Below are 21,771 nucleotides of genomic sequence, written 5' to 3' on the forward strand. Positions count from 1 at the left end.
ATAATTAGTTCTCAATCCCGTTTAATTTGAATATTCAATAGAGCTGTCACTGAAAATGGAAGGAAATGAGTATGTGGACAGATACGCTCCCTACACATGAAGGATTTATAACAGAATACTTTGAATTTCACACAAATGTTTTACATTATTTCATTACGTTTACTCCAGTACATTTCAATTTGCTTCCTGGAGTGCGAGTGAATTACAGCTTTCGCTGCTTTAAAATATATATATATTTTTTGTTTTGGGGAGTTGTAGAGACTTATGCACTGCAAATTTCACTTTTAATAAATGATATTGAAATATTTTTAATGCCCTGAAATAATTGAACGAGCATTTTAAGAGTCTTGTAATTAAAATAAATGTAAAAGCTATGGGTGGACCTAGTTGAGCAATCATGGTTCTGTTTTTTTTCTGCTGGAATTTGTGGATTCACTATATATAATTTGTAGTTCACAAGAATTGGAAAATATGTCTATTTAGGTCTGATTTTGTCCTTTTTAATATTTCTAATCTTAGTTGTCTTCACTTATACGACCAACATTTCAGCTTCTCTGGAGCTAAATATTTTTATATTTCTTTCCTGGGTTCAGACACATTTCCAGTGAGTTATGGGTGGGATATTTTCGGATTTTCTCAGTTTCTGCACTCTGGATTTTTAAGATACTCAATTGATTGAACAGCATCAGGGAGCCTAAGTAAACCCAGCCACATTAAATGTTGTTGATTATAAGCCACATCCTGATTTCAGGTATGTTTTTAAAATGTCAAGTGAATCTTGAAATAAGGAAACTTGATAAATGTGCGGTGATTTGGCAAGATACCCACTAAGGTGTTAAATGCATCACGGGCCCTAGTTCTGTGTACTGGATGATGCTCATAATGGATTTTGATTATGTGCTTGGTAGTTAGTGACTTCTAGAAGGCAAGACTATGTGCTTTTTCCATTTTAAATTTAAAATAATGTGTCTTTGAGGTGTTAACAGAGGGCATTCTTAAGTTGAAGGGAATGAAACAATCATTATCTTTCAGAGTTGTGTTATCCTTTGTAGATAAGTCAATAGCTTCCTGTGTAAATAATTGGCTTCAGCATACCTAAGATTTGGGTTCTCTTTAAAGACAAAAAAAATCTATAGATACAAATCCCTCTTCAGAGTCATTAGACAGACTTCAAAGTGTTAATGCTCATGAAAAGAAGCCCTATTTTGAATTATTTTTAAAGATTTTATTTGTTTATTTGAGAGGGAGAGAGCACAAGGAGGTGAAGAGAGGCAGAGGGAGAGGGAGAAACAGACTCCCCACTGAGCCCCAGAGCTTACTCCATCCCAGGATCCGGAGATCATGATCTGAGCTGAAGGCAAACCCTTAACCGACCAAGCCACCCAGGTGCCCTTGAATTTTTTATGTAACAGTTTGGCATAAAACAACCAGATCATGGTATGTCATTCAGGCTTTTTTTTCTTCATGTGATATATAACATCCATAAGTAGTCATACTTATAGAGAATGTCTTTTGAGCAGCTTTTAGGTGGAGGGGCCCCGACCACTCAGGTTTACCTAGCAGCAGCTGTGATCCTGTGATTTCTACTGGCCTGTTATGTGATTAACTGGACTCACTTGGTCCCTTTTTCTGATTCACTAAAGACTTCTTCCCCCGTCCTTTCTTGTGACCATCCATACTTCACAAAGAATACAGGCACTGCTTCTGAACAGGGGAGATCTTCCTGTCCTCAGTTTTGTTTATACTCTTGCTTTCAAATCACAGTTTGAATACAAATCTCTTGTTTGATCATTTTTTATTTAGCTCCCCATGTCTGCGGCCTTAGGTATTGCTCACTTTGAAACATTCTCTTTGTTAGATGCCTCATGAATAAGTCTTGGCCTATTCAACTCTAAATGGATGTCTTGTTTTAAAAATCTAAATCATTTGCAAGGGGTTGAAATCAAACATAAAAACCTCATTTGCAAGTTCAGCCACTGCTAACAGTTGCTATATTGATGCTGGTTGTCACCAACTTATTTCTTTTCTAGAGCCTCTGTTGAGCCTTGGCTCTGCAAAGTGGGGATGTTAGCGTCTTTCACTCACCTCTTCTCCACCCTGACTAAGGTGACAAACTAGTCCTGGTTTACCCAGGACTTTCCCAGTTTGGACACTGGAAGTCCCATGCCCGGGAACCCCCTTGGTGTCAGAAGGGTCAGCCCCTATAACCTCCCAGCGTGTCAGACTGTAATTTTTTTAATGGTGTCATGGTTTAATACTTCTGTTGTACTTATTGTTTACAACATAACTATGAATGTTTATTTTGTATATGGATGATTTCTAACACTTGAAAGTCAATATTCAAATTCAATATTCACATCTATAGAGAATGAAATTCCATTCTGGCTCACTGAATTTTGCTGCTTGAAAGAGATTTTTCCAACAGCTTCATTTATACACTCCTCTACTTTGGGATTATATTGGGCTCCTATTATTTTTTTCATGCCATGTCGTCCTGTTCCTTCGATTCCCATCTTCGTTTTGTAGACTATTCCTTGGAGTAGCTTTTTGTATATAATATGCATGGATGATAAGCTCTGTTACTGCATGTTTGAAAATGTCCGATTTTGCTTTCACACTTGATTGATAATTTCAGTCTAGATTCAAAATGATAGTTCTTCCACTTCGAAGACATTGCCTCTTGGATACCTACAATCTAGTGTAGCCGATAAGTCTGGTGCTAGATTGATTCTTATAACTTGGTTGATTGTACATCTCTCTGTTTACCTCTTTGAAGCTTTTGGGAATTTTCACTTTATCCTTAGTTCTGATATTTCACCAATGATCTTTTTCCATGAATCTTTTTTGTTGATCTTTGTGATCTGAAGTCTGCTCAGGCTCAGGATATTTTCTCCCCATTAACATTTAAGCAGTCTTCACAGAGAACTCCAATAGATGGGTTTAGGACCTCTTGGAATCAATTCTCCATGTCTGTCATATTTTCCTTCTCTTTGTTTTTTGCTATATGTTCTGAAGATTTAAATTTTGCAGCCTACTGAATGAGTCTTTAGCCATATAAATTCTATGATTTAGTCCATTGGTTTTCTGTTTGGGCACTTATTTATTTAATAATCTGAGAAGAGGGATCTCTGGGTGGCTCAGTGGTTTAGCGCCTGCCTTCAGCCCAGGGCCTGATCCTGGAGTCTCAGGATCGAGTCCCACATCAGGCTCCCTGTGTGGAGCCTGCTTCTCCCTCTGCCTATGTCTCTGCCTCTCTCTCTCTCTCTCTCTCTGTTCCTCTCATGAATAAATAAATAAAATCTTTTAAAAAAAATCTGAGAGCATTCCCATTCTTTTTCTTTTTTCCATGAAAGGAATATGACTATCTGAGTATTATACAGCCCTTGAGAAAGTATTGCTCTTTACAATGGTGAACTTAACAGATGATCCTCTTCGATTGCTTAGAATTTTTCTTTTCCAGCATCGAACACTTCTTTAATTTGTTAATTTTTAGATAGAATATATTACTGTTTTCTACCCAAATCCTAGCTCTGGCTAAGTTACCGATCTTGGTTTTTTGGAACATTTAAGCTTTCCTACCTTCCTATGTTCTCCTTTTGCTTGTAAATGCCTTTCCTTCCATTTCCAGACTCTTCCCTAGAACTTCCTCTGATGGCTCTCCCTCCACCCCATTTACTTAAAAGGTTCTGAGGCCCTGTCAGCCATAGCAGTCTCCCCTTTCTCTTAACACTCCTTGGCCCTGCTTGAACATTTCTTGTCATTGTCTCTCTCTCTCACTCTTGCTGAAGGTCACCCCTCTACTGTATAATTCCTGAAATAAAGGCAAATAAGGGTGTCAAGAAGGCCAGAAAATGCCCAGGCATGGGAGGGAGAGGATGGGGGAGTTCTAGTGACCGGATAGAGCTGCCCCTGCCGGGTACCTTTCGTGTAAAAATAGCAAATCTGTGGTTAGGGGCTTACATTTCCACCTCTCACATAGAAACTTCACTGGATTACAACAGTTTTTCAAATTATTTTGTGTTGTAAAATTCTTTTAAGTAACAATTAGTCAATAGATGACCAAAATAGAAACTATTAAGATTCTCTTTATATAGCTGAGAATAGAATAATACAACCTGGGTGCATTCCTGAAATTTCTCTGTGGTTTGACTTCAGTAAATTACTACTTTACCTACAGCTTTTAAAATATATTTAGATTTAAGTTTAAAGAGTGAGAGCCACTTGTGTAAACATCATTGAATACCATTCTTTCAATGAACGGGGTAATGTTATTTATATTCTTTCTTCACTTCCTCTGGAAAGCCCATTTCTTTTAGGAAGGCTTTAACTTATATTGTACTCACCTTGAAAAGTGAAAGGAATTTACTTCAGTATATTTTAACTAAGCCACAAATTCTTACTGTTGCTACAGAGAAGTGATTGGCCCACATCTCCGAGTCTGATGTTTCTAAATTGGACTATCTATCTTAAAATAGCAAACAATACCTATATCCCTAGAGTAGTAAATAGGAATGTTTAGGGGATAAAGAACCCTATTTTTAAAATTTTTGCTTTAATAGAGAAAATGCTTTTTCTTTCTTCCTTCCTTTCTTTCCTTTTCTTTTCTTTCCTTTTCCTCTTGAAAAATCATTTTGCAATTTGTGTTTCAGGGAAGCCATGAGTGAGGCCAGAACTGATGACACAGGGTTTCCTGGGCTGGACTGAGTAGTCTGGATTCACCCAAATAGCAGTGGGGGGACTTTTGGAAGGATTGAAGCAGAGAAACAGTCACATGATCATATTAGTTGTAGAGATGACAGGATGGAAGTGGGATTAGGAGCAGACCAGAGGGGAGGTGGTGGTGTAATCTAGGCCAAACAGTAATAAAGCCATGCACCAAGACAGTTAAAATTCTGAATTTTTATTCTGTGTTAATTATGTAGCCATTAGACCATTTCCTGGTTATTTTATAAAGACTTAGCCCTTTTGGAGCTAGAAGGGACCTTGGAGATCTTTATGCCACCCTATCATTTTTACAAATGGCAGAAACCTAGGAGCTAAAGAAACAAAGTGATTCCTCCAAGTCCAACAACTCATTGCTAGCAGAGCTTGGGCATGGATGCAGGTCTTCTGATGCCAAAGCCAAGGCTTTTCCTGTGATGCTCCTTACCCTTCCTACCTGCTCTCTGCTACGCACATGCCCAGGCCAGAATCTTACCTACAGTTCCATCACCTGGCGGTTGATGACACAAAGTATGATACTGACAGACTTAGCTCATGCCCCATTCTTCCAAGTGCTCTGAATCTTGGCTTCCCTACTCTTCCCAAATACACATTTTTGCTTATCACATTCAGAAGATGATCTGGTCTTTTACTTCCCAGAGAAAAATTAGAAATCACCTAAGAACATGCTGGCCACGGCCTGCCATCAAACCTAATAACTTTCATATGCCTGTCCTTTGTGATAACAGCTGAAGTATTCCAGCCTTATTTATCACTGGGTTCCAGCCCCTAAGTCCCAGTTCCTCCTGTTTTTTTCAGGGAACTTTTGGTGATTTCCCCATTCCTATATTTTCAGCCCCTTCTTCTGTAAAAGATGTTTGTCAACATTTATCCACTGGACTCTTGAAACCCTGCTTACCATACCGACTCAATAAGCATATTTTACTCAATCATTCATTTAATAATTACTTGTGAGCAACTACCCTATGGTAGACATTGGGCATGCTGTTGCACACAAAGGAAATGGGGTCTTACATGGTCCCATGGGGCAAATAGATGTTAAACATGTATCTGTAGGCGCTGAACATTTAGAGAGTACAATTCTTTTTTTTTTTTTTTTTTTTTTTTTAGATTTTTATTTATTAACTTACTTGAGAGAGAGAGAGCATGAGCAGGGTGAGGGGCAGAGGGAGTAGCAGACTCCCCCCTGAGCAAGGAGCCCGATGAGATTAGAGGCTCTATCCTGGGACTCTGGGATCATGACCTGAGCCAAAGGCAGAGGCTTAACCGAGCCCCCCAGGTGCCCAGGAAAGTGCAATTCTAACTAACTTTATGGCAGTAGACACTACATTTCAGTGTCTTCATAGCTACCATATTTCAGTGTCATAGTGAAAATTGTGGCAGTGTGTCCTATCTAGTATATCTGTGCACTAGAGTCCTGCCCTTTGTTCTGGGTTTAATATCACGTGACCAAAGGCCCATGCTATTACAGGCTTTTGTAACTTGTATATACTGAAGTATCTGGCTAAAAAGTGCATCTAAGCAGATGCTGAAGAAACATTTATCTGCTCGTGGTGTTAAGTGTAGACTCCCTGAAATATTTTTGAAATGGCATTCATGTCAAGTTTGAATCTTTAAATCAGCAAAATAACTGTCTAAGCACATACTACATATGCTAATGACATATTTAATAAAAAGACAAATCGTTTTCTCAAGGACAGATTTAAAATGACAGGGTTTCTATGCATATGTCAATTACCACCCATCTATTTTCCTCATGGGCTACATAAGTCAATTTTAGCATTTCCCTCTTTTAGGAGGAAAAAGAGACCACATTTGCAAAACCAAAGATTTCCAGGAAGTCCTAGTTGCTGTAATGGCAAGGAGCAAGAAGATGAATAAATCACTGTTAGGTAGGAACTGTAAAATGTTTTATTGGAAGTCTGCCCTCCACATGCATGTTTCCTTTTTTTTCCACCCTGAACCCGAAAGCTCATTGAAATATCCTCAAGATGGATGTTAAATAAAAACTCGGTGATATATTTGGTAGTTCATTTTTTAAAAACTGAAGTCAAAGGCTGTTTTTCTTGACTGATGTGGAAAGGTTTAAAAAAAAAAAAGGCCTTCAGTGAAAGGAAATTACCTTTCTAAATATAACATTCTGAAATGATGTAACAGTTTTTTCCATATGTTGCCTGAATAAAAGTAGTGTTTTTACAGAAGCCTAGTTTAAAAAAAAAATTCAATACTCCACCATTAAATAAACAGGCAACTACAAAGTCAGATTTTTAAAGCTATCTCCCAAAATACTAGATTATCAAATAACTAGCACAACAAACATGGTATCTTCTATTTCCTCCTACTAAAATCAATTTTTCTTATAAAATTCCAGCTTTAAAAACCACATCTATCTGAATTCTGTTCATTTTAGGGAATTTCTCTGCATTAATTAACATCATTCATTCTCCCTGCTTGCCAACACATCTGAATTGCTCCAGATGATTATTGATCTAGATTGAAAGAAGCTCATGCACTCTAATCTATAGAAAGTATTCCTTATAAAATTGTTCTGCTTAGAAAAGTTCATCCATTTCTGTGACTTCCTCCATGTTATTAAGTACAGAATGCACCAAATCTTACTAACTTCCAGTCATCTTCCTGCTTCTTATTTATGTCTGGACCTGAAGATCTTTGGAAACTTTTGCCTTACCTATAATATTTCTCCACCAATGTGTTACCAAGCCCCAAGTTTTAATATTAAAATTGTATTATTGTTATGCTTTCAAGAGCACACTGTGTAACTACAGCTGCCTCTGGGCTTGGTTGTTAGCCGAATCTGTGACTTCACCCCCACCTTATCCCACTGACTGGAAGGTCTGCGAGGGTAAGGACCATATTTGTCCTAGTGACTGTTGCATTGTCAGCGCCTGTGCCTGGTACATGGTTGGTGCTCGGCTGTTGGATGCATTCCAGGCACTTCAGGAGTAGCGTGGGTTGCTTGGGTGATAGGAAAGTGAGTTAGGAATGTGTTGATAGCTGTACAGTAGCACTTGTGATATAGCTACCATCCATTCTGTTCACTGATAGGCATCCCTCCAATGCCTGCTGTCTCAGGCAAAGACTCAGTATTTTTCTTTGCAGTGCTAGTGCCTTTAATGGCACTTGAATGAAGGTCATTCATTCAAGAATCATTCACTACTTCACATTTTTGCCCAGTGTCACCTCCAACATTGAAAAATAAGAGAAAATGATGTTGAAATCCCCAGTTCTATGTGGCCAGCTTTTCCTTATTAAGAGACCCACTTTGCTGTAAGAATGAAAAAAAAAAGGGGGAGCGCAGGGGGAAACATGAGGAAGGGGTCACCTGCTGGAACTCCTAATTTCTGATTATTAGAATTAACAATCCTTTGTCAAGTAATTATGTCAACTGTTAGTCTCTTCAAAAACAAAACAAAACAGGAAATAGCAAAATCAGGTGTGCACGGTTTTTTGTTGTCTATCTGCTTTTGGTTTCTTACCATGAAATATACCTCAGAGTTGGGAAGTATCCAGTATCTGCTTACCGTATTTTAATAATGTGTAGCTTCAATCATTTCTATCCAGTATTGGTTCATGGTCCTGTGGATCCCAGGAATTGATGCAAGCTAAAAACTGCATTTGTCGGGACACCTGGGTGGCTCAGTGGTTGAGCATCTGCCTTTGGCTCAGGGCATGATCCTGGGGTCCTGAGATCAAGTCCCACATCAGGCTCCCTGCAGGGAGCCTGCTTCCCCCTCTATGTCCTGCCTCTCTCATGAATAAACAAATAAAATCTCTAAGAAAAAAACCAAAACTGAAGTTGTCTTAAGAGTTTAACTCACTTCTAAATTTTATTTATATGCAGCATGCAGTGCCTGATAAGGTATACAAACTTGATATCTAACATCAGAGTTGAATGAGTAAAACCTTCATTTTGACAAATTTTTCCTAATGTATCTGTTAAAATGCCACTGAAAACAATTCAACTCATTCAAACTGCTTGATGTGTACAGTTTTTCCAAGGACACATCCATTTTGTATTAGGAGAAGATTTTCTTGTAGACCACTGTCCTTTGCTCACTTCATAACCTCGCACTGGGCACGTATCAGTGCTCACTAAATAATTTAATAAAATTGTAGGTAAGAGTGGTATATTGACTAGTAAAGAAACTAACAAATACTAGCTATTGAAAGATTTGTACCCCTTTTCCATAGTCTCTGCTTCCATATTCTGGGGTTTGGGTTTTTTTTTTAAGTGGTTAAGGCCCACTGTATTTCTTTCAAAGAAAGAAATGACCAATTAGACATGTCAAATTAGAAATAAAAATGGACTTGAGCTCGAAGGGAAAGCTATAGAGTAGAGTGTCTGTCTTTAGAGGTCTCTTTGAGAATTGAAATGTATGCTTATACATAATAGATCCTAAATACTTGTTGAATGAATGAATAAAAACCAAGTCTGAGGTATTTAAATAATTACCTGCATTGATTGAAAAATTCATGTAATTGTTTAACATTCTTCTTCTGAAATGCTTGATAATTTTAATTCTCCCCCTTCCCTTTCCACCTTGGTCAACCAGTCTCTATTGTGAATTCCATTGCTAGTGGGTTTCCTTGCTTATATCTGAAACTATGTGTACATATGGCATCTCAGAACCAAAACCTGTTCCATGAAAGGACAGATACAATAAATAATACTTCTCTATTTCCAAATATAATTAAAAGTTGTCCTCACCAGTAATAAGAAAAATAAGGTCCCTAGAAATATGTCTAGTGAGAGATCTGTGAAACCTGTATGTAAAAAATGGAATAACTTTAACTTTATTGAAAGATACATTTAAAAGACCTTAACAAATTGGGGGGGGGGGAGTAGGTAAAAGATGTCAATTCTCCCATGTATAAGTCCAGTACAATCCCAGTCAAAACCCAAGAAGTTTTTGGTGGGCCATAGATTGATTCTAAAATTTATACAGAAGAAAGATCCAGAAATAGCCAAAAGAATCCTGAAGAAAAAACAGGTAGAAGGATTTAGAGATGTTATTTATATTGTTATAAAGTCATAGTATTTTTAGACATTGTGATTTTGGCAATAGAGGTAAATAATTAGACCAATAAAACAGAAGTTCTGAAACAGGTCCTTGTTTATATAGAAATCTGATATGTGGGGATCCCTGGGTGGCTCAGTGGTTTAGCGCCTGCCTTCAGCCCAGGGCATGATCCTGGGGTTCCGGGATCGAGTCCCATGTCAGGCTCCCTGCATGGGGCCTGCTCCTCCCTCTGCCTGGGGTCTCTGCCTCTCTCTCTCTCTATGTCTCTCATGAATAAATAAATAAAATCTTAAAAAAAATAAATAGAACGTTTATGTGTCAAGACAGATTTAAAAAAAATCTGATATGTGACAGAGCTGAACTTGAAATTAGTTGAAAGAATAAATTAATAAGTGATACTGAAGTAATAGGTTATCCTTATGGAAAAAAATGAAAATAGAACCCTGCCTCACAGCATGCATAGTAATTTCAAATGGATCAAGGACTTAAATGTGAAATGCACAATTTTAAAACTTTGTTAAAAATGTGATATCTTCAGGTTCCTAATGTAGGAAAATAAGACACAAAAATCACTATTCCATAGAGATATATATTAGAGCATCATACTTAAGAATTTCTGTTTGTCAAGAGAGACACGGAAGATAAACCATAATCCAAAATAAGCATATGGATCTATATATATTGGGGAACATATAAAAAGCTCCAACCAATTCACAAGAAAAAGATAATTCTATAGTAAACTGGGCAAAATTCATGAACAAGTTTCTCAAAATGAAGGGAACACAAAAGGTCAACATACATATGAAAATATGTTTAACCTCATTAGTAATTAGGAAAATAAAAACTTAAACCACAAAAAAATACCATTTCCTACTCAGAAAGCTATAATTAAAGTATTATAATATAAAGTGTTGGCATAGCATGGAGCAAAGTGAACTCTCATGTACTGTGGGTAGGATATAAATTGGTACAATTACTCTGGAAAAAAAATAGTATTACCCAGTAATGTCCATGTATATGATCAGTATCCCACAGTTCCAAAACAGTTAAATAAAAGGTAGAAACATGAAATCAAGGGTCACATACAACCTTGCTTGTAATAAGGAGGAGAAAAGGGAAATAGTCTAAAGGCCCAAGAGGAAAGCATGTAAATATACCACAAAGTATCCAGTGAAATGCTGTCTATCAGGGCAAACAATTGCACTGCATAGTTAGCAAAGTAACATAGAGGAATCTCACAAACCTAGCCTTGAATGTTGGAAAGCACGGACGGTTGCAGTACCTCTGGCCTCTAAATCCTCTCTCATCTGTGGTGGATAGGAGCAGTAAAAAAGTCTGTTTTGCCAGTAATTTTAATAAAATACCCCAGTTTAGGTCTCATTGGCCCTGGTTGGTCAACTTGGGCCATGTGCCTATTCATAAATCAATCACAGTAGCCAGGGGGATGAAACATGATGAACAGTTTAGCCTCATTAATGTCATTCAGAGCACAGGAGCTGGGAGAAGGGGAAAGGAAAGTGTTGATGTGGTTGCAACAAGGAGGGTAGATAGATGTTGGGCTTCTGAAACCAGCAGATGATATCACTCCGCCCAACTGGTTTCAGCAACCAATTTAAGAAGGTTTGAATTACACTGGCTGTTGCTACTCGCTTATGGTTTACGAAGGATGTGAGGTAGCTCAAAGAGCGGCAGGTAGAAGCAGCAAAGGGGTTTTATGCGGCCCGGACTTAGAGTCACAAGTTGCCTCGCATTCTCCAATCGGAATGGACAGACGTGGAGTGGCGCTCCAGGCAGGTAGGTCTGGGGCAGAAGCAGAGCTCTGGTCCAAGTACAGAGATTCACGCTGTGGATTTACATGATCTAATTGCCTATCTCCTCAGAAATACTTTGTTTTTTGTCCATTTGACCGTTTGTGCTACTGATTTAAAGAATACTTTCTGGGGCGGGGGGGCACAAAAAAGGAATACTCTCCAGATATTTATGGGAGGAACTTTGGAACATTTGCCCTTTGTTGGCATTATTACTATTAACTACATTATGGTCTACACTTGTCTAAAGTCCTGTGATTTCTGGTAGCCCCTTATGTGTATTTCCACCCTTTCTTTGTTTCTTTTGTGAAGTTCATGTGTTTCACCCAAGAAAAAAAGATAAGAAATTTTGTGCTTGTGAACAGATCTCTGGGGCTCCTGTATTTCACATAGTTGACATTTTAAGGGAATGTTTATGCAGCGAGTCTTTGCAAAGTCATGATCATAATACAAGTGTTTTATCAGACGTGACTTTAAATTGCGCCTTGTTAAAGCCACGCTTACTCAGACCATTAAAAGCTGCTTTTACTAGTCACTGGGTATTACGGTTCTGCAAAGCTAACAAGCCTCTTATTGTGTCCTCCATATAAAGAGCAAAGTTGGTCCCTTTTGTGTATAATTTTTAACATTCATTCTGATTAACTAGAATCAATCGTGTAGTTGTTGTCAGGGCATTTAGCATTTAGTGTCCTCTTTTTAATATTAAAGATAAACTTATTTTAGACACCATAGCTAAAAGGACATGGAGACACATTCTGGACTTCTGTCTCCTTTTTATAAGACCAATACTGACATTTTATTTATATTTTTTCTCAAACTCACATTACTTGTATTTTGCCCATCTAACTTATTTTAAACATCACCTTGCCTGAATTCTGTAAGTTTAACGTTGTTCTGTGGCCAAGAGCAATAAAACGTGACCTGTTTTAGCATGATTCAGTGACGTGCAGTCAGCATTTCCTTTTCACAAATATAACATCAATAGCTATTTATAACCCTTCCTTAACCTTTAAAAGTGTAATGATGTGTTTTAGGGTTTTTTGGGGTTGGTTTTTTTTTTTTTTTTTTTTTTTTTTAGTATCAAATTTTGTTTGTTTCTAATGCCCTGAGTGGATTTTGCACTTAAGGCCGGATAATCAAATATTCTTAATGTGTTTTTTTCTAGAAGTCCCATCTTGAATTTATAGAATAGTCTCTGAGGCCCTCAAGTACTCACCTATAAATAAGCATCTCTGATTGTAAAAAGTCTCTTGCTGTTCTCATACAGGCAGGTCACTATCTCCAGACTAAAACTATAAATACATTGGTTGACCTCATGTTTCCTGGCTAAGTACTGCTTTTTTTCCTTTTCTAAAAAAGTATATTTGTACTTTTCATCATTTCTCATGAGGAAACCATTGTCCTAAAGATTTCCTTAAATGTGTTCTATGTAGATTCTTTACTTATGCAAGCATCATTTTTCTGAATCTGATCTATTTTCAGACTGTCTCCATTTTCATTCATTTGTGACTGGTCATTGCTGCAAATGGACAAAAAACATTGCTTCTTATGTACGGTGCTTCAGATAATCTTATGACACCTTCACTCTTCCCGATAGGCTTTTTTTTAGATATTTCTCTTGACTTTTCTGCATTTTCAACCTTGTCACCTGGTGATTGGTGGTAATTTGGCCTGTTCATTTCCTTTCATATTGCACTGTGAGCATATTTTATTATCGACTTTTCAATAAATATGCTGTTGCTGTTTTTAGTGTTTTTTTAATATTTATTTATTTCAGAGAGAGTGAGCATGAAAGTGGGGGTGGGGGAAGGGGGGTGGGAGAGAGAATCTCAAGCAGAGTCCACACTGAGCATAAAGCCCTATATGGGGCTCGATTCCATGACCCTGAGATCATACATGCCCTGAGCCAAAACCAGGAGTTGGACGCTGAACCAACTGCCACCCAGGCACCTTGTTGTTTTTAGATCTTTTTTTCTTTTCTTTTTTTTTTTAAGATTTTATTTATTTATTCATGAGAGAGAGAGAGAGAAGTAGAGACATAGACAGAGGGAGAAGCAGGCTCCCTGCAGGGAGCCTGATGTGAGACTCAATCCCAGGACTCCAGGATCATGCCCTGAGCTGAAAGAGGCACTTAACCACTGAGCCACCCAGGCGTCCCATAGATCTTTCTAAAACTCGTGGTTAGTGACACCTGGGTGGCTCAGTGGTTGAGTATCTGCCTTTGGCTCAGGTCGTGATCCTAGGATCCCAGGATGGAGTCCCGCATTGGGCTCCCTGCAGGGAGCCTGCTTCTCTTCTGCCTGTGTCTCTGCATCTCTCTGTGTCTCTCATGAGTAAATAAATAAAATCTTTAAAAAAATCATAATCAATGATCTTTCTATTTCTAGGTTATTGAGAGGTGATCATATATAGACACTGAGTTTAACTCAGCTATTTTAGCACCTTTGAACATATAGATATGTGTTGATTTCTTGTGACCTACTGACAGCACAAGAGATCCATTTATATAATATTTCTAGAGTAAGCCCAATTTATATCTTTGTGTCATTATTTTAATATACTAGAAATTGAGTTTTCTAAGCACTTTACTTAGTACTCTTCTACTTTAAGTTAAACAAACCTCTTCTCTGTGTCCTATCATGTTTGGTTATCAAGCTTGTATACTAGCTTCATCAAACAAACTGGGGAGCCTTGTCTGTTCTTGATCCTCAAAGCTTTTTATGTAGTTTGGGAATTATTTAATTCTTGCAGTAAACACTATTTATGAGTTCTGTAGTTGATATTTCTGGTTCAGTTTTAGTAATCAAATGCCATCTGAGAAACTATTTCTATTGAGATGTTAAGTTATTCACAAGGATATTTTTGAAGAACACTCAGTTCTTAATCTCTTCCATGCCTGTGATATATTCCTTTAGTAATTCTATTTTCATGTTGGATTTTAAGACCAGATTTGCCTAAAATCTATCAATGAGGTATTTCATTCTTTAATGAACCAGCAACTGCTTTTTAAATATCTAAATCACAAATTCCTGTTTTTATTTCTATGTCTGCCTTTCCTGTATTATATTTATTACTGTTTTCAAAGTTAACTAAGTTTAAATATATCTATCATTTCTTTATTCTCTCCAACTTAAAAACAAAAAAGTTACTAGTGCTATAAGTAAAACTACACTTTTAATCCCTCATATACAAAATAAAATTAGCTCACTTTCACTATGTATCCCTACTAATTTCTCCACTTTTTGTAACATGATCAGGGCTTCAGGCTTAGGTGAAGCCAATTATTATAGTAAAGTTTTTTTAAAAATAATTTTTCAAAGTCTTTGAAAGTTTTAACTCCATTTGGATTGTTCCTAAAATAGTTAACATACTTTACTCCTTGTTTACCTGCTTTCAACACTCTTTACCAGTGCTACTCCTAACTTTTTATTTTGATTCATCCCTCAATCAACTGGAATATTTTAAAGTTTTTATCATGAAGATATCAAGCTGATAAATTGCTAAGCACATTTTGTTTTTCCTTTAAAACTCTACAAACAGGGATATCTGGGTGGCTCAGTGGTTGAGCATCTGCCTTTGGCTCAAGTCATGATCTCAGGGGTCCTGGGATCGAGTCCCACATTGGGCTCCCTGCAGGGAGCCTGCACCCTCTGCCTGTTCTCTGCCTCTCTCTGTGTCTCTCATGAATAAATAAATAAAAATCTTAAAAAAAATAAAATAAAACTCTACAAACATGGAAATATCTGCGGTTCCTTCCTTTAAAAATATTGACCAGAAAAAGCCACCCCAAATTTTACCACTGTAAATACCACCTAAGGACTTCCATCCCCCACCACAACTACTTTGCAAAGATAGTGGGATACAGTCATGGAGAGGCACTCAGAGATAAAGTGGCCATGACCTTAGAAAGTTGTTCATGACCTGTACTTCATAGATAGAGATAGTGTGGTTGATACTGAGTAGAATCATCTACTCTCTGGTTTTCATCTCTCTTCCAAGAAGGGGAATTTCTTCTTGGCATCTGGAAGGTCACTAAACTTAGTTTTTTGTTTTGCTTTTGTTTTTGAGAGAGATAAAAAGAGAAAGCAAGAGAGCATGAGCAGAGGGAGGGGCAGAGGGAGAGGAAGATAGAGAATCTTCAGCAGGCTCCACGCTCAACATGGACCCCAACGCAGGGCTCGATCCCACAAGCCTAAGATCATGACCTGAGCCGAAATCAAGAGTCGAATGCTCAACTGACTGAGCCACCCAGGTGCCCCGTGGTTACTGAGCTTAATTTTTAGTGCTATTGGAAGTTCACATATTTTTTTGAATTTTACATGGATGTCAAGGGAAAGGAAAAATCAAGTATTTAACATCACTAACTTTCTAATACTGCATCCTATAATTTGTTTTTAATGAAATTGTTATGATTATTGTTATAGGCCTACTATAGAGACCAGTAGCATAGATGTGGCATTTTTCCTCAGAAAACACTGGTCTTTTTGTGGCCAGTGGTCCTTCTGGACTTAGAATTAGCCCTGATGTGTCATCTATGTTCCACTGAAACAATTCTAGAAAAGTGATAAGAAACAAGTTAATTTTTGTCTTTCTACTACAGGTGAAGACAGACATTGGGAGTCTGAGCACAGACACTAGAAAGACTTCAGCTGTAAATGTGAGCTTTTTTCTTTTTTTGTCACTTGGATGTGAAATATGCTAAAAGATTAATATGTTCACAATTGAGATTTGTTGGCTATTTTTGTATATGTACACCACAGGAAAAATTTTTCTTGCTTTTAACTATTTTGGAAGCCAGAATAACAAATATGGTAACTACAGGATGAAATAGGAAAGAAAATGCATACTTTGCATATATGTATGTAAGGAAGAGTAAACCACAGTGTGACCAATTTGGAGTCATTTCTCCCCATATTAATGAGTTGGTCTCTTAGGGAATATTTTAAATGCTTTTTATCAGCTAGAAAAGTTCTTCTCATCCTTTTAACTTTTAGTTTTTCTTCAAGATTTAAAGTCTCAATCTAATTTTGTGGTGGTAATATTTGAAAAACCACAATGAATGATAAAAGGCAAAGGAAGGAAGGGACATGCCTTTTTTTTTTTTTGAGATTTTATTTATTTATTCATGAGAGACACAGAGAGAGAGAAAAAGAGGCAGAGACACAGGCAGAGAGAGAAGCAGGCTCCATGCAGGGAGCCTGACATGGGACTCGGTCCTGGGTCACCAGGATCATGCCCTAGGCCAAAGACAGTGCTAAACCACTGAGCCACCTAGGCTGCCTTTTTTTTTTTTTTTAAGGTCAAGGCAGTTATTTTAGTTTGCTTCTTTTCTAAGTACTTGATCGTTCTCTGACCACATGATAAGCTATTGGTCAAGATCTGGAATGTTGAGCTAATGTTGCTCAGTGATATATCTGATGCTTACTAGAACTGTAGAAAATAAGTGAAGAAATTCAGTCTGCTGAGCATAGCATTATCATTTTTTACTCCTAAGTTTATACGTTAAATTCTATACCAGGCCTTTTTTTTAACCACTAGTAAAACAAAACAAAAAAAATTAAAAGCGTAAGTGCCCCAGTGGATTAGAGTTTTGTTGCCTTTCACTAGCAAAATAATAATGCTTTATTGGAATCATAAATATTTGATACAGGGCATTCTTCTTCTTGAAGTACTCAAAGATATTACAAGGACAAATGGTATTTTAATGGAGTAAAGATGACTTTACTGTGTCAGAGTTCAGAATTCATCAATGTTTTGTTAACTGGTAAAAACAACGGTTTTCTTGCTGTGGATCTTCATTGCTGGCAACAAAGTCCTAGTAGTTCTTTTGCCTAACTTACAATAGAACACTGAGTAGCTTAAAAACCAAGAGTTGAGATGTACCTGGATAGTTCAGTAGGTTAATTGTCTAACTCTTGCTCTCATCCCAGGTCTTGATCTCAGGGTTGTGAGTTCAAGCTCTATGTTGGGCTCCACACTGGGCGTGGAATCTACTTAAGAAAAAAAAAAAATCAAGAGTTTGTGGTCCAGAGCTGACTTACTCCTAAGGCACAGTGCCTAGGATTCATGATATTTTTAAAGGCCCACGAAAATGTTTTAATTTTAATTTCTTTTAAAATCAGGGGTAAGTGAATATGATAGTGAATATATCATAATGAAGCTCAGCCTGGATGATGTTTTTCTTTATAACAATGCAGTCGTAAAATACAATTTTTTGGTCTTTTTTATGGAGGAAGGGCCGAGAATACCCACAAAAGTCTGAGTCACAGTCAGGCATCCTCACATATGTGAGATTCAGTCATTTGAATGTTTTTTTCTTTCTTTTTTGGAAGAGAAGTAATTCCTTATTTTTTAAAATGATTGTCTTCTCTGTGAATGAGTCCATAGACTTGTCTGCTTATCAGAAATAGACAACATTCTAGCTACAAAGAAAGAAATGACATGTTGTTAAATTGAGTAGCTGTGACTATTTGCACTGTTTTTCTAGATTAAAATAATTTTTCCCTCGAGAGATCCATTGATACTCTGTTTGCTTTGTAATATGATACTGAAAAATAAGGGAAGGGAAAGCAAAACTTGACTCAGGATTCTTTGGTCCATTTCAGACAAGCATTTTTGCCTAAGGGGTGTGTGTTCATGAGAACAGCGGCTCACCCTGCCTCCTTGCTGCCGTGGGAGTCTAGAATTTTAGTTCTTCCATAGTTGTTGATCTCTATTACTGAGTATACATTTTCAACTACCATGACTGATCTGGTTTTGTTTGTGTCTGAAGCCATGATCTGGTTTTGAAGAAAATATTTTTGTTACTCTTCAACTGCACTAACTATATAAATTGTGTCCCGAATATCTTTTGAAAGTCCCTTGTTGATTTAAAGTAAAAAAAAAAAAGTAAGAACTTTTTTTTCAAAATAGGTACTCACTCAAAGATAAACTCCCTGAGAGCTAGGATCTTTGTCTGTTTTGCTCGTTGCTATATACTCTAGAAAAAGCCAGACATGTAAGAGAAGCTCAAATATTTGTTCAAACAATGAATGAGCTAATGTCCTCCTATAGAAAAGCCACGTTCTACCACCGAAGTATTCTGAAATTGCTTTGGGTGTATAAGTAAGCTGCTAACCCTCTGCTCCTCAGACTAGCAGGTGTCTGGGCATGTACATAAAAATGTACTTAGCACATTAATATAATTGTAATCTACCAGACTGTTACCTGCTAACTATATGTAAGAGCTGTCTAGATTAACAAGGCAGCATATGCCATTGGGCACCACTTAACCAAATTAAGCTGGGAAAGTAAGAGAATTCTAGAGAAAGGTGTCCCTCTCCCCAGCTATTGAAAACATAAGTCTAAGATTATAAACCGAAGGAATCAACTGACTTTAATTAATAGTACTTGGTTAGATGGTCCTGGTTTACTGCAAAATCAAAAGAATGTAGGTCTATTTCACATGATTTGTTGACTCTAGGAGAACTAGAATGCATTACTTTTCTGTTGACGTGACATGAGTGTGTGTATGTGTGTGTGTGTGTGTGTGAGAGAGAGAGAGAGAGAGAGAGATTCAGCTTCAAGACTACATTTTAAATTCACCCCAAAAATGTATGCACACATACACACCCACATATACATAACTTTTTTCTGAATAAACTTGCCTTTGCATTTTATTTTTCACACCTTCTTGCCCAGTGTTTCACCTGCCCCCTGATGGAAGTGTGCTGGGGCAATGCTGCCCTGAGGAGTGCACAGTATAGAGCTGCCCCAAGAGCAGAAAGATGCCAACTGAACGTTCCAAGGCACACACAAGGCACTGAAGTGGTCCAGTGCCCTGATCTTTACTAATTTTGTGAGCAATTTCCAAGATCCCACACTGTCAAGTGGGCTTACAGGATAGTGGGGTGCTTTTTAGTGAAGATACCAAAGACTAGCCATCTCCCCTGCCAGATTTGCCATTAAGCACTGCTGTGAGGGTGCCTTAGGGACCTGCATGTGGTAGTGCTCTTCCCTGGAGGGTGAGCATCTTTCATGTCTTCCATCCCCTTCAGAGCACTCTTACTGCCCTTACGTGAGCAGTTGGAAGAAGCACACTAGCTGTTTCTGTGGTACCTCAAACATGTCTAGTCTTAGAGCTGAAGGCTTTGTGGGATTGACATATTGGAGCTTATTACCCCTAGGATTTATGAACAGTAGAATGTAGACATGCTCAGGGAGGGATCAAGTCTGCATAGCTCTTCCCTGTCCTGCCCGTGTCCTTGCCACTGTGTTCCCAAGTCCCCGTAAGTGTCTTACCTGCGGCAGGTAGATTTGTTGGAAGGCAGCTAAAGAAGGCTTATGAGTGGCTGTAGCATAAATGGTTCACATTGTGAATATATAACTTGTTGTCTTGAGCTAGACACTGCTAATAATATAACCATCCAGCATCTTGGCACAGTTCTAGAGGACAGGAACTTAATGCAGTACAGCATCTTTAAAAAGTCATTGAGATGCTTTCCTTCCATTTCTTCCATTGTAAAATCCCCTGAATCCGTGTCATGAAAATGATTTTTTAATGTTTAATTGAAGATTAAAGGTGTTGTAACTGAATGTCGTGGTTACAAAAATATAGCAAAGATTACAGCCCTCAGAAAGATGTATGGATTTGACTCTGCCCACCTATTGGGCATCTCTCCCCCATTAAAACTTATCTTCTTTAAAGAGTTCTTGAGATTGGTTGCACTACAGTGTGAATGTGCTTTCACACTACCACTATACACTTAAAAATGGTTAAGATTGGAAATTGTATGTTATGTGTATTTTACCACAATTAAAAATTTTAAAATATCTCTAAAAAGTATCTCCAGAAGTTTGTAGAACATAAGCTGGTGTGTAGAGATTAGACACCCTTTTAGGGATGAGGAGAGGATGAAGGAGGAAGTCTTTCTCATTGTAGACCTTTCATTAGAGATGGTGAAAGGTATGAGAGAGTCCCCAAACATTCTCAAGGAAAAAAAAAAGGATATTAATTTTAAAAAAAAGTACTTTATTTTCTCATGAAAGGACGATCTTTGGAATGAGGAACTAGTTCCTATTCCTGGCATTGAGCACTAGGGGATTCTCAGGACAGTATGACCTTGATTTCATGGAATTATGGGAATAGGTTTCTGTCAAAAATAAGGAAGGGGGGTGGGCTGCACTGCATGATCAAGGAAGTTTGAGATTTAAGCAAGGTTACTGAGTTCCTTTTTCTGCAGAGCCTTTACCAGGCTGCTCTGAATTGTCTGTCTTCAACAAGGAAGTGCTACGGGCAGGCTTTCTCAAACTTACCGAAGTGTGGAATATCTCCCCACAGCCCCTCCCTGGCCTTATAGCTTTTTTAAAAAATTTTTTTAAATTTATTTATTTATGATAGTCACACACAGAGAGAGAGAGGCAGAGACACAGGCAGAGGGAGAAGCAGGCTCCATGCACCGGGAGCCCGATATGGGATTCGATCCCGGGTCTCCAGGATCGCGCCCTGGGCCAAAGGCAGGCGCCAAACCACTGCGCCACCCAGGGATCCCTCCATATAGGTTTTTGATCTATTAATTGTGTTGTTCTGTGGAAGGTAGTTTAGTAAATACAGATATAAGGTCGAGCATGGGAACACAAACACAGAAATTGGTTGTAGAAAGAAATGTAGAAGAACTGAAGCCGTAATTGTGACCTGTCCCTGTAGGAGGGCCTAGAAGGGCAGACGCTTCTGGAAAGCAAAGCCCTGTACCACAGCTCTGTGCACTCCATCTGGAACCCAGTAGTGGAGCCAGGCATCGGGTTTACTCATTAGGGATCCCTCTCCTTTTGTTCTCCCCTCAGAGTGACCTGCAATTTCCATGTATGGAACTTGTGGGGCGTCTTGAAGCATTTAACTAAGCCACTGCCCCAAGGATCAGCAAAGATGATGTTTGGCGTTTGGTCATGTGAAATTCTAAAGTGGAAGAAAGTTTCCTTAAATCTTTCATTATTAAACCACTGCCAGTCTAATAACATTTGGTAGATTCTGATGGACTCCTTGTGTAACACATTATTGGAAGTAGCATAAAATTATGTAGCCTAAGTTGTAAGTGATGTGTTGCTGAAAGTGACCTGTTTCAGGGTGATTGTTTCATAAATGAGTGCCTACTTTGTATGAAGCACTAAGTATAAGGCACTAAGCATTGTGAGGGGTGCCAAGGTGTAAAGGCAAGGCTTCT

General features: G+C 38.0%; 1 protein-coding gene across 2 annotated transcripts in view; it reads left to right on the forward strand.

Moving 5' to 3' along the window:
* Positions 1-21,771, forward strand: part of PLEKHG1 (pleckstrin homology and RhoGEF domain containing G1) — a 223,772-nt gene that overhangs the window by 37,497 nt on the left and 164,504 nt on the right. Inside the window, exon 2 of one of the 2 annotated variants that reach the window (XM_055310114.1) lies at positions 16,173-16,229. The exons of the other annotated variant lie outside the window; for it this stretch is intronic. The gene's annotated coding sequence lies outside the window, so the exon portion shown is untranslated. The remainder of the gene's footprint in view (positions 1-16,172; positions 16,230-21,771) is intronic. 2 annotated transcript variants of the gene reach the window in all.

Source organism: Nyctereutes procyonoides, unplaced genomic scaffold, assembly GCF_905146905.1.
Source record: "Nyctereutes procyonoides isolate TBG_1078 unplaced genomic scaffold, NYPRO_anot_genome, whole genome shotgun sequence".
Taxonomy (NCBI): domain Eukaryota; kingdom Metazoa; phylum Chordata; class Mammalia; order Carnivora; family Canidae; genus Nyctereutes; species Nyctereutes procyonoides.